This window comes from Hevea brasiliensis, chromosome 13 (genome assembly GCF_030052815.1).
Source record: "Hevea brasiliensis isolate MT/VB/25A 57/8 chromosome 13, ASM3005281v1, whole genome shotgun sequence".
Classification (NCBI taxonomy): Eukaryota; Viridiplantae; Streptophyta; class Magnoliopsida; order Malpighiales; family Euphorbiaceae; genus Hevea; species Hevea brasiliensis.
In genome coordinates this window covers 723,609-738,062 of record NC_079505.1, presented here as the reverse complement: position 1 = coordinate 738,062, position 14,454 = coordinate 723,609, and the positions used below count along the sequence as shown (strand labels likewise).

Here is a 14,454-nt window from a genome sequence, read left to right as displayed (position 1 = left end):
ATTATCATTACATGGACTAAATAGTTCAAGACATATTTATTGGAATTGAAGGAAATTCAAACTAATTATTAAAATGACAAAGAGGACTAAAGAGTAAACGAAACAAAAATATAAAAAATAACCTTAAAAACTATTGTATAAAATCTTTTCGGTAGAAAGAAACTCATTGAAAATCATATTGTCTATGTGCAATGTGGCCTCTTTTACTAACCCTAAAGACTTTTTGGGGTTAATTGCACTAATAGTCTTTCAATTTAAATATTTATTTTAATTAGTCATTCAATTTCAATTAGTTAAAATATAATTACTCAACTCTATTTCTGTTTTAGAAAAAATCTCTCTCAACTAATAGCTGATTTTCAAGTAAAAAAAGAAAAATAATTATTTTATCCCTCTTTTCCAAAAATAAAATTACCATCCCTATTTCTCTTCTCTCTCTATCTTATTTTCTTAATCAAATTAATGATATTTATTTATCAATGAAATTATTTTTTAAAACACTATTTTCTAAAAATTTATTTCAATTAAATAATTTAATTCAAGAGTAAATTAGTTTACTTGCCCTTTTTAATTTTAAAAAATAATTTTTTTAAGTATAATTTGAATTAAATAATTAAATTCAAATCTCAATATAAATAAGATTTTAATTTGTTTTAAACAAAATAAATTAATTTTTAAATATTAATGACAGTTATGTAATTAAATCATAATAGAAAATTCATAAATAATCTGAATTAGGTTTAAGGTTGGCCATTATGGTTTAAAAATTAATTTATTTTATTTTAAATTAAATTAAAATTGCACTTATAATTCTAATTAAATTGAGATTTGAATTTAATTATTTGATTAAAATTATGCTTTCAAAAATTATTTTAAAAAATTAAAGAGAGTATTTAAATTAATTTGTACTTGAATTTATTATTTGATTGAAATAAAATTTTAGAAAATAATGTTCTAACGTTCTAAAATTAAAGGACATATATTTATTGATGGTTTCAATTAAAGTTTAATAAAATTTAAATTAATTCCCATTTTGTGAGGCCTTAAGATTAAATTGCCGTTGTCTATCCTATCACCACCCAACCCATGGGATGAATAAAGCCATGAGAAATATTTTATTTAATGGAATAAAAATATGACTATATAATTTTTCTCATATATTTATGCTTAATTTATTTAAAATATTTTAAGAGTAATTTGTAAAAAAATTTGTGAAAGTGTAAAGAAAAAAAATGAGAAGAATAAATATAAATTGAAAATGAATATAAAAAATAAATAATAAAATACCAATATAAATAAATTCTTATCCGATAGAAATTATTTTTGTGATATTTGTAGAAATTGTTTATCATCTTTTTCAAATGTGTTGATTACTAAAATATCATTTGGTAAGTTTAAGAGAAAACTTTAATTAGACATTATATCTTTCTATTTGCATTTGGAGGTGACTAATTTAATTTTTCATGTGTAGTATTAGTTTATATAGTTTATAATTATGACTTTTAATTTTCTTAATATTAATGCAATTGTAACTTTTGTTATTATTTTCTTTTATTATAAAGAATTAAGTACATGATTTTTAAATTATATTGGAAAATAAAAAGATTACTTCAATTTATATAATTTATAACTATGACTCTTAATTTTCACAATATTAATTAAATTATAACTATTTTTATTACTTTTTTTATTAAATATCTTATAGGTCCATTAGAATTTACATGTCACTACATATCATTAATTGATGTTATAAAATTATTAGGAAATAGATACAAAGCAAGCTTAAGAATTTTTTATATTTATTTTATTAATATATTTAATAAAAAATATTTATATAAAAATATATTCAATTTTAATCTAAAATAATATAAATATTATACTTACATATTATAAATAAAATTATTATTTATCAATAATTATTAAAATATTTAGTCAATTCAATTAAAATAAAATTATATTCATTCACTATATTTCATATTAGTTATGCATATATGCCTACTTTAAGACAAAATAATGTTAATAATACAATATTTATTAATTACTTATTATAGTATATTAAATAAAATATAATTTAATAATAAAAAATATTTAATTTTAAATCTAATTATGAAAGAAGATAATAGTAATATCTATCAAGAAAAATAAATGATTATCCATATGAAATTAGCTTAACATTATTCTTATATTAATAAGTTTAGTATATATAAATAATGTATATGCACATTATTTTAAAATATTTAAAATTGATTAAAAAAATTAAATATATTATAAATTTCATCAAAAATTAAAAGCAAAGAAATTTAATTATTTGTTACTTATAAATCAAATTTACACATCTAATATATTAACAATCCTGGGTTGATATCGCTTAAAACAAAAAACTCTAAATCGATATTATAAAAAAAAGTCTATAAATAATTTTTTAACATTTTTAGATAATAATAATAATAATAATAATAATAATAATAATAATAATAATAATAATGTCAACCAAAATAATAATTTATTTTTATAATATTTTTGTTGTAATGAAATGGAAGTTTGATATTCTATTATATAATACTAATGTATGAATTAAAATATTTTATCATAAAATAAAGTAAATTTTAAATTTATTTAAAAAATAATATTTAATATAAATTAAATAAATAATTAAAAATAATATCTTTAGGGTTTGCCTTTATGGTTTAAAAACTAATTTACTTTATTTTAAATTAAATTAAAATTGCACTTATAGTACTAATTAAATTGAGACTTGAATTTAATTATTTAATTAAAATTACATTTTTAAAAATTATTTTTTAAAACTAAAGAGAGCATGTAAATTAATTGATACTTGAATTAAATTAATTGATTGAAATAAAATTTTAGAAAAAAATGTTCTAAAATTAAAGGACATATATTTATTGATGGTTTCAATTCAAGTTTAATAAAATTTAAATTAATTCCAATTTTGTGAGTTCTTAAGATTAAATTGTCGTTGTTTGTCCTATCCCCACCCAACCCATGGGATAAATAAAGTCATGATAAATATTTTTATTTAATGGAATAAAAATATTACTATATAGCTTTTCTTATATATTTATGCTTAATTTATTTAAAATATTTTAAAATAGCTTGTAAAAAAATTTATGAAAATAAAAGAAAATAAATGTAAAGAATAAATATAAATGGAAAATGAATATAAAAAATAAATAATAAAATACCAACATAAATAAATTCTTATAAATGGAAATTACTTTTGTGATATTTGTATAAATTGTTGTTGATTACTAAAATATAATTTAGTAAAGTTAAAAGAAAACTTTAATTAGACATTCTATTTTCTATTTGCATTTGGGGGTGACTAATTTAATTTTTCATGTATTGTATTAGTTTATATAGTTTATAATCTTGACCTTTAATTTTTTTAGTATTAATTAAATTGTAACTGCTGTTATAATTTTCTTTTATTTTAAAGAATTAAGTACATGATTTTTTTAATTATAGTGAAAAATAAAAAGATTGCTTTAGTTTATATAATTTATAATTATGACCCTTAATTTTCCTAATATTAATTAAATTATAACTATTTTTATTACTTTTTTTCATTAAATACCTTATAGGTCTATTAGTATTTATATGTCACTATAAGTCATTAATTGATGTTGTAATTAAAATTATTAGGAAATAGACGCAAAATGGATAAATGGGAAAAAATATAATAGAGTGTTATTTGTCACATTGTGATAAGTTCATTTTGAGACCAATTTTATTATATCTATTGTAAAGATTATTAAATGGTGTGGTGTGATGTGATTAAATTAGAATTGTAATTGTGTGGTGGTGGACAAAGTATAAACCCCAATGGTGAAAATCATTAGATACAACTTCTCATAGGATCTCTACTTAAGTGTAAGTCAGTCCATATTATTATGAATTTCATCTACAATATGTATTATAAATTTCCCAAAAAAAAGTTATATATTTATCTACAATATATATAATTATAAATTATATATTTTTTATAAAAATAAAGAAAAATTACTTTTTCGTGTTTGAAGTATAATATAATTAATACTTTGTCTCTTTATTTTAAAAAGTCAACAGTTTTATCATGTATTTTCAACCCATCAAAATACTTGTGTCAAAATTGCCAGCATGAAATGACCATAGTATTCTTGATTAACTTTAAAAATTCATAGAAAAAACTGCCACTCTCTCACCCAATATAGGCATGCATCGCACAATATTCTGTCAAACATTTCATCAAAAATGAGATATGCATTGCATATAAATAAGTATGAAGAAGAATCCAATTAAAAATCTCAATACAACCCAAGGATCAACAACAAACAAATTGGTCCCCCTCCATCTATAGTTTCTCGCTACCTCCACTTCCTCCTCCCCTCTCCATCTCTTCCTAGTCTGCTCTTGTTTGCCTCCACTAGTTTTTTTGTTTCTCAACCACCTTTAACCTGTAAGCTACTCCTTAAGAACTAGCCTTATCACTTGTATTTATGGAATTGATTTATTAATTTTTAAATTTTTTATTCGATTTTGATTTGATTTAAAATAAAACTAATTGAATGCATACCCTAATTATATATGTTTAATCTACTGATACAAAAAAATGAATGCAAAGGTGCATTTTGCCCCTTGAATTTGAAATTCATAAATTTAATTTTTTTTATTTGGCTAATAAAAAGAATTTTTATTAAAATGCCTATAAATTATGACATCATGTAAAACTAATACATTTAATTATAGTGAGATAAAATTGAAATAATGACTAAAATAATTATTTTAAATCTTTATTTTTAAACTTGCCATGAACATATAAAATTTAGATTAAATTTAAATCTATTTTCATTTATAATATTCAAAAAATATATTTAATATGAATTTAAATATATAGGTCAAATCTCTCTATTCAAATATAACATTAAATTATTTTTAAATTTATCAAATCTTTAAGTTTTAATAAAAACTATATATATAAAAAAATAAAAATAAAATGAAATAAAATAAAATAAAAAACTCACTAGTCTCCGTTGACTGCGTTTTTCCTTGGCAATATGGCCTTCCGTAGGCAATGTGGCTTTGGACACGAAATCTCCTGGAAGTTGAATGCACGGTTCCTCTAATATGAATTGACGTTCAAATTGCGTGAAAATTATAAAATTACTCTCTATTTTATCAATTTATATCATAAAAATATATGTAATAATAAAATATTAAAAATTCACGTCATTTTCACTATTAAAAAAAAAAAAATTTATTAGTATAGTTTTTTTTTTCTCTATAAATTTATTATAATAATTATTTCATTCTTTTAAAATCAAATAAAGCTCATTTTATTTTATAATAATTGATGTTACTTTTTTACAAATTTTTTATAATTATTATTTTTATTTATTTGAAAAGATAACTAAAATTTTGCTTTCATTATAAATAATGTGCATTGATGTTAATCGTTAAATTTTACATATATTATATAGAAATACAGAGATTACTCGCTTAAAATTAAATTAAATAGTTAATACTTGGATAAAAAATTTAATATGATAGTCAAAATATCAACGCTTGATCAAAAAATCAAAAGTAGGAAAGAAGAGTCTACGCTTGAATAACACAAGATAGGTAGAGATTGCTCAGTCAACCTGACCAAATAGAAGAGTATTTAGTAGCCAAAATCGAGCAAAAAAATGCTTGGGCATCAAAGACCGAGGAAAATAATGATTGGACAACCTAGATTAAATAAAAGAAAAGTTAAACTTAATATCCTGAGATTCATAAAGATACTTACAATAGTCCCTTAATTATTTGATCTATAAATATGAGAAATAAACATTAATTAAATATATTTATTCTATCAAAATCACTATAGAACACTCTATTTTTTTCTTTCATTCTTAATCAATAATTTTTAACTTTAGCAACAGAGTGGTTGGCCACCAACCCCACTAGTTTCTTATTTTACAAGCTTGCGTGGCACTTGAAGAGGCTTATAGCAGTGTGTACAAGAGAATAGAAAAAGTAAAAAAAAAAAATTGAAAAGTAAAATTTAAAATTATATACCATCCAATCTCCTTCTTGCCCTTTTTTTGTTTATTTTTTTTATCTCATCTTTACAAATAAATATTTTACATTTTTCTTTAAAAAAGTAGTTTTCCTTAAAGTCTATTTTTTTTTATTCTTCAACATTGATAGAATACTATCATCTTTTTTCTAAGTATTATAATTATTGCATCAAATAATTTTTATCACTTTATCATGATGTAAATAATGTGAAATATTTGAATTTTTTTTAATCTTTATGATATATTCAATAAATTTTTATAATATTAATTAATATTAATAGTAATATTAATTGTTATAAATTTTAGTACATTTTATTTAATTAATTAAATTTAATATTTAATTTTTGATGTATTTGCTTAAAAAATTAATATATAAAAAATAATTAATATAGTATTTATCATTTGAAAAAAAAATATATATTAGATAATTTTATAGTTATCATTTTATAGTTAAGCAAATTTAATTTAATTTAAAGAGATTTACATATACCATATTGTCTAAATGTTAAAAATGAAAAGGATTAATATAATTCACTCTATTTTCAGAAAAAAAAAAATGGCTTAAGATTTTGTGACATATCTACCGCTATTCACAACTTCTATATTGTAAGTTCATCAGCTTCCTTGGCAACCCAAATGTGCGTACTAATCTCTTTCCTCTATTTAATTTCTCATATAATATCACTTTCTGTTTCAATAAGTTAGGTCCTTTTCAATATTTCACTTCTTATTTTATTTTCTCCATTCAATTTTTGTTTTAATTTTATCAATTATATACATAATTTTTTCAATTATTATTAATTATAACTAAAATAAAAAATATATATGTCAAAATTCTCATATTAATATTATAATACGTGAAAATTTTGATTTGATATAAACCTACTAGATATAATAATTCATTTTAATTCATGTAAAATTTAAAAAACTTATAAAATTAAGATTTCAATTGAGCATCTATCTTATAATTTGTATAATCTTAATATGAATTTTAATAAATAAATAAATATGACTTATTTAAAAAAAATTAATATTTTTAATCTAAATGACCCCTAAATTAATATTTATGGGGTTTAGTGGTTAAATGTTGTAGGCCACGTTTCTTCGAGTTGGATTCTCAAATTCAACATCATTTTTCTCCTTTTTATTAACTTAACTAATCCTAGCCGTCCCTTCCACTTCACTTCAGATAATCTCAGCCATTTAAGTCTTACTTTATATATATTTATTTAAGCCTAACCCTACCCTCATCATGCTCATCTCCTCCTCCTCCTTTCTGCCGATTGTGGAGGTCTTCTCTGCTTCCTCTTTTCCATTTTTTTTTCTCCAGCAGGCCCTTGTTGTCCCTTTCCATTTCTTCCCCATTTCTAGTTTTCTTTGATTTAAAGCCTCTTTAATTTTTTTTGTTTATTTATGTAGCTTTCAATATCCTTTCCATCGACCATCACTCTCCTCTCGTCTGCTTGTCCTTTCTCTCCTAATTGGCCAGCGCTCTCCTCTGTGATTTTGGGAGTTCTTATGGTCTCAGTATCAGCAACAATTCTCCTTTCGCATAAGCAAGTCACAGGTAGCAGAGGTTAGCAATTCTCCTCTCTGATTTTTGGGAGTTATTTTCTCTTACTAGCCCTGATGGAGGAATCTTTTACTTTTAAATCTATGCTACTTAATGGGTTTTATTAATTTCTTAGGTTTGTAATTGATGATATTGTATTTTGGCATTTACCTAAGTACATTAGATTTGTTCTCTTTTATTTTTTTAGGCCTTTTGCTGTAAGTGATGCTTGAACCTTGATGTTGGATGTGATAAATGTGCCGTGAGCCTTGCTGTTGCTTGCTTCTGCATTATTCCTTAGGAAGATGAGACTTTCTTTATCGCTTTTGTTTCATCCTACATATTTACTCTTTGAACTAACTATTTTTAAATAACCTCCTACTCCCTTTTCATTATATATATATATATATATAACCATGTAGACCCATAAACTCAGAAGTAACACACCATAGATGAGAACATGAATCAAAACAACATGTAACCCAGTAGGAGACGAATATTTCTAGCACATGTTCTGTAATTTGAGTTGGGATGGGTTTTGATTTCATGTTCAATTGTCATTGCTATTGCATAGTTGATTAGAGCAACCACCAACATCTTCATTTCCCAGCCCTTTTCCAAGGGAAGCCAATATTTGAAGGGTAGATAATACTTCATCGCGCGTCTTGATATATATATAATCATGTAGACCCATAAACTCAGAAGTAACACACCATAGATGAGAACATGAATCAAAACAAGTAGCACAATTGCCATATAACCCAATAGGAGACGAATATTTCTATCACATGTTTTGTAATTTGAGTTGGGATGGGTTTTGAGTTCATGTTCAATTGTCATTGCTATTGCATAGTAGATTAGAGCAACCACCAACATCTTTCTGAGGAAAGCCAATATTTGAAGGGTAGATAATATTTCATCACGTGTCTATATATTATCTAGCAGGACGCGCGATGAAATATTATCTACCCTTCAAATATTGGCTTCGCTCGGAAAACAGCTAGGAAATGAAGATGTTGGTGGTTGCTCTAATCAACTATGCAATAGCAATGACAATTGAACATGAACTCAAAACCTATCCCAACTCAAATTACAAAACATGTGCTAGAAATATTCGTCTCCTATTGGGTTATATAGCAATTGTGCTACTTGTTCTGATTCATATTCTCATCTATGGTGTGTTACTTCTGAGTTTATGGGTCTACATGGTTATACGAGTAGCAAGCAATCCATATCAAGACTTGTATCTATTAGTAGGTGAAGATTTGCAGCACTCAAAGGAGCTAGCTGAAGATGCAATCCAAAGGCTATTTGGCAGGCTGGAGTGAGCCACGGAATCAATCGTCTAGTTAGGTATATCATTCTAGTAAATTTGAGTTGTCTTTACAATTTTAGATCTCTATATAAAATGTATGATTTTAGCAGTAATTTTAATGGTTTAATTGTGATTGTTTAGTCTATATTAATGTAACTGAGTTGTAGAAATAATACTTAGTTGTTGGATTTTGAAAGGGTTTTCATTGAAATTTTGAAATTTATTTATGTATTTCATGATTGAACATGTTAGAATATTTGTTTATTACATTGTTAAATCTCCTTCTCTCATTTGTAATTTTCGATGCAAAGAGAGATTTTGATTTATGTGTTGTTTGTAGAGGAAAAGATAGGGAGAGGGAGAGAATTTTTTTATTAATAATTTTTTTATCAGCATTAAGTCCAATTTTGAAATATTTTATTACAGTATCGAGTTGTAGAAATAATTCCGATGCTCATCTCCTTCAGCACAACAAAATACCCATCTCATTCCCAGTATATGTTTGAGAATAGCATTTGCTATTGAATCCATACTCAAAGCTTGTAAATCAAATTGTGTTGATCTTAGTCCCAAGCTTCAGATGGTTTCTTGACCTGCATATTTAAATGGGTAGCTTGGAACTCATATCAAGATCTTTACCATTTGCTACTCCAAGCATTTAATGAGTTGAAGAGGCTCTCAAGAAATGCATTTGAAGCACTGAGGAGGGAGGCCAATTTGAGGTGGGGAAACAGGAACTGAATCATCAATCTTCTTCATCTGTTAAATATTGTTTAGTCTTAATTATTGCTTATTCATTAATATTATGTAAATGACCTTGTTCATATTCCTTGCTGCTACTCTGACCAAATTGGTGATTAATATCTTTATTGCTTATTGCTACTCTGACCAAATTGGTGTTTAATTTCTTTGTATTTCTTGCCCAGCACTGTCCATGGATTCAACAAAGTTAAGCTTCTTGTTGTAACTTAAAGCTTGCTTGCTATCAGTTCAGATATCTTGGGTTTTCGATTGTACCAGGGTAATTAGCAAAGCTGCTGGTTCATAGTTATTTTCTCTTGAATCTTAGGTTTGGATCTATTCAGAATCATAGTTGTGTTCTGCAGTAGTTTTTTTGGGTCTTTGGTTATGCTGCTTGAGTGGGAGCTTCTGCTACTATTTATATTTTGGTTTGGTTTGGTTATTTTTTATTATTATTTTTTTTAATTCAATGGAGTTGGCAGTAATTGATGGATTATATAACATGGGCAGCTTTCTCTTTTTAATAATTCTCAAATAGATTTTGTTTCAGTTTTGCATCAATAGAAAATTACAAAATACAAGGACTGATATTGAACCTGCTGGCAGCAACAACTAGCGAGCAATGTGATTGTTAGAATAACCTCTTAAAATTTCATCATAACTTTTTAGATTTTCTAATCTCAATAATTTGTGGTGTGAAAGAATATACAAGTTTTAATTATTAGTGAAGATTTGATATTTAACAGAGTTTAATAATGAAAAACTGTTCAGATGATTAATTTAAAATTAAGACCTTAATTATTATTTATTTATAATTATGGTTTGAGGTTGCTCTTGACTTCTCATATGGTGTTAGAGCCTAATCTTTTCAGCCTTAAAACTCTTTGTAGAGCTTGTATTTTCAAACGATGATTATTACTTGAGCTGCGGGCCATATACCGGGTCTAGCCTACAAAAAATAACTGGGAATTAGGGTTGCAATTATGGCCTTTATTGGGCTTTGACAATTAAAAAATATTTAAAAAATTATTATTTAATTTTTTTATTTTAATAAAATTATTTTTTTTACGTTGAAAAATATATTAGTTAGTCATTATATTTATGTTATGTTTACTTTTTAATCTCATCGTTTAGTTTAAATTAAATTTTCTGTTAGTGAATGTATTCAAAATAAAGAGAAACTATCATTACATGGATTAAATAGTTTAAGATTAAATAGTTTAAGACTCGTAAGATAAATTAATTATGTAGTTATATTTTTCAAATTACAGTGGTTGAATAAAATTTAAACTAATGGTTAAAATGATAAAAAGGACTAAAGAGTAAAAAAAATAAAAATATAAGAGCTAACCTTAAAAACTATCATATAAAATCTTTTTGATAGAAAGAAGTTCATTGAAAATTTTATTATCTATGTGCAATATGGCTTCTTTTACCAACCCTAAAGACTTTTTGAAGTAAATTGCATCAATAATCTCTTAATTTAAATATTAGTTTTATTTCAGTTATTCAATTTTAATTAGTTAAAATATAATTACTCAAATTTAATTTCATTTAAAAAAAAAATCTCCCTTGACTAATAGCCGGTTTTCAAGTTAAAAAAAAAAAAAATTAAATTACTATTTACCCTAACCTCTTCTCTCTCTCTCAATCTTATTTTCTTAATCAAATTAATTGAGATTTATTTATCAATGAAATTATTTTCTAAAACACTATTTTCTAAAAATTTATTTCAATTAAATAAGTTAATTCAAGTGTAAATTAGATTACTTGCCCTTTTTAATTTAAAAAATAATTTTTTAAAGTATAATTTGAATTAAATAATTAAATTCAAATCTCAATATAAATAAGATTATAATTGCAATTTTAATTTGTTTTAAATAAAATAAATTAATTTTTAAATATCAATGACAATTATGCTATTAAATCATAATAGAAAATCCATAAATAATCTGAGTTAGGTTTAGGGTTTGCCATTATGGTTTAAAAATTAAATTATTTTATTTTAAATTAAATTAAAATTGTAGTTATAGTCTTAATTAAATTGAGATTTGAATTTAATTATTTAATTAAAATTATACTTCCAAAAATTATTTTTTTAAAATTAAAGAGAGTATGTAAATTAATTGGTACTTGAATTAAATTATTTGATTGAAATAAACATTTAGAAAATAATATTCTAATGTTCTAAAAATAAAGGAGATATATTTATTGATGGTTTCAAATAAAGTTTAATAAAATTTAAATTAATTCCCATTGTGAGTTCTTAAGACTAAATTGTCAGTTGTCTATCCTATCACCACCCAACCCATGGGAAAAATAAAGTCAAAATAAATATTTTAATTAATGGAATAAGAATATGAATATATAGCTTTTTTTATATATTTATGCTTAATTTATTTAAAATATTTTAAGAATAGCTTGTAAAAAAATTTGTGACAATATAAAGAAAATAAATGTGAAGAATAAATTTAAATAGAAAATGAATATAAATAATAAATAATAAAATACCAATATAAATAAATTCCTATAAGAAAGAAATTCTTTTGTGATATTTGTATAAATTGTTTATCATCTTTTTCAAATTTGTTGATTACTAAAACATCATTTAGTAGGATTAAGAGAAGACTTTAATTAGACGTTATATCTTCTATTTCTCTTTGGAGGTGACTAATTTAATTTTTCATATATAGTATTGATTTATATAGTTTATAATTGTGACTTTTAATTTTTTTAATATTAATTAAATTGTAACTATTGTTATAATTTTCTTTTATTATAAAGAATTAAGTACATGATTTTTTAATTATAGTGGAAAATAAAAATATTGCTTTAGTTTATATAATTTATAACTACAACCTTTAGAAATATTAATTAAATTGCAACTATTTTTATTATTTTTTTATTAAATATCTTATAGGTCTATTAGTATTTACATGTCACTACATATATCATTAATTGACGTTGTAAAATTATTAGAAAATAAACACAAACTGGACAAATGAAAAAAAAAAAAAAAAGAGTGCTACTTATCTGATAAGTTCATTTTGAGATCAACTTTATTATATCAATTATAAAGATTATTAAATGGTGTGCTGTGGTATGATTAAATTAGAATTGGTGGTAGATAAAGTATAAACACTAGAGGTGAAAATCATTAGATATAGCTTCTCATAGAGATCTTCGCTTATATGTGAGTCAATCCATGTGATTGTGAATTTTATCTACGGTATGTATTATATATATATATATATATATATATATATATATATATATATATATATATATATATATATTATAAAAATAAAAAAGAATTGCTTTTTCGTCTCTAGTATAAAACATAATTAATACTTTTGTTTCTTCATTTTAAAAAGTCAATAATTTTTTTCTGTATTTTTAATTCATCAAAATAAAGGTCCTTAAGTCAAAATTGCTGTGCCGGCATGAAATAACCATAGTACACTTGATTAACTTGAAAAATTCATAATTAAACTGCCACTCTCTCAACCAACATAAGCATGCATCACACAATATTCTGTTAGACATATCATCAAACAAGAGACAGACATTACACATAAATAAGTACGAAAAAGAATCCAATTAAAAATCTGAATACAACCCAAGGATCAACAACAGACAAATTGGTCCCCCTCCATCTACAGTTCCTCGCTACCTCCACATCCTCCTCTCGTCTCCAGCTTTTCCTTGTCTGCTCTTGTTTGCCTCCACCACTTGCTTTGTTTGCCAACCACCTTTAACCTGCAAGCTACTCCTTAAGATCCAGCCTCATCACTTGTATTTATGGAATTGATTTATTATCGTAGCTCTAGTGTCTGAAGCAGAGCACCTAAGGCGGTAGTTACTCATGGAGTGAAGGACAAGGAAGAAGTCTGGGCAATGGGTGCATGCGATGGTTCTAATGCCACAGCCAGACCACCACTGGCTTCCAATGGCTCCTTCGTTTCCCAAGCTGATTTGGCACTTTGGGATTTTTCTGCAGTGATAAATGGGGATTGGATCTATACCCTGTAATTAGGCAGGTTTTGGTTCGCACTGCTCAATGTGCAAATGCAGTTATTCTTGTTTGTTTGAAAGTTCAAATGGCTACCTTCTGTGCCCTTGGTGTCACTTATGCAGTTATGATTTCAGTGGTCTAGTTTAGTAGTACAGAAGCAAGAGAAACAAAGAAATGAAATGGAAAGAAGAAGCGTAAAAATTTATCAGGGGTTAAGAGAAGGATTGATTTTTGAATTTGGGTTGTGAACTATCGGGTTGTGCTTTTGGGATGCAATTGCTCTGATTATGCTATTGTTTTTGAGGTTTTACACGAAGGCACATTGAATTTAGGTGGTTTGAGTTTGGAGAAAGTAAAGGGAATAGGTCTGTGAGAGAGATGGGGGGAAATGGGTTTGTGATGGCATCCTAGTTTTGGGCAGAGTAGAGGACTGAAGAGAGAGATAGTTAGATAGAAGAGAAGGAAGAGACAGTAAATGAGGGTATTTTGGGAACTAAAAATGTTTCTCTACCATCTGACCCTTGATATACATTTGACTTAATTGAAACGGGACTTAAATTTGGATAGGACATAAATGTACAATGGAAACAAAATTCAGGGATATACAATTAGATTTTAAAAATAGGATAAAAGTGTTAATTATGTTATATCTCTGGGACAAAAAAATATTTTTTCCTAAAAATAAAATAAAAGATCACTTGCCACTTAAGACAAAATTTTTTTTTTATTTATCATTTGTATTTTAAATTTAAAAAAAAATTGAAAAATA

At 24.4% G+C, this 14,454-nt stretch overlaps 1 long non-coding RNA gene across 2 annotated transcripts; it reads left to right on the top strand.

Moving 5' to 3' along the window:
- Positions 1-8,546: 8,546 nt before the first annotated feature.
- On the top strand, positions 8,547-10,219 carry LOC110659190 (uncharacterized). 2 transcript variants are annotated; one of them, XR_009142404.1, is made up of 3 exons: positions 8,760-8,967; positions 9,356-9,651; positions 9,856-10,219. It is a non-coding gene; the product is annotated as an uncharacterized LOC110659190 (long non-coding RNA). The 2 variants fall into 2 exon arrangements; XR_009142403.1 differs by lacking the exon at positions 9,856-10,219 and having other exon boundaries at positions 8,547-8,967; positions 9,356-9,811.
- The last annotated feature ends 4,235 nt before the right edge of the window (positions 10,220-14,454 follow it).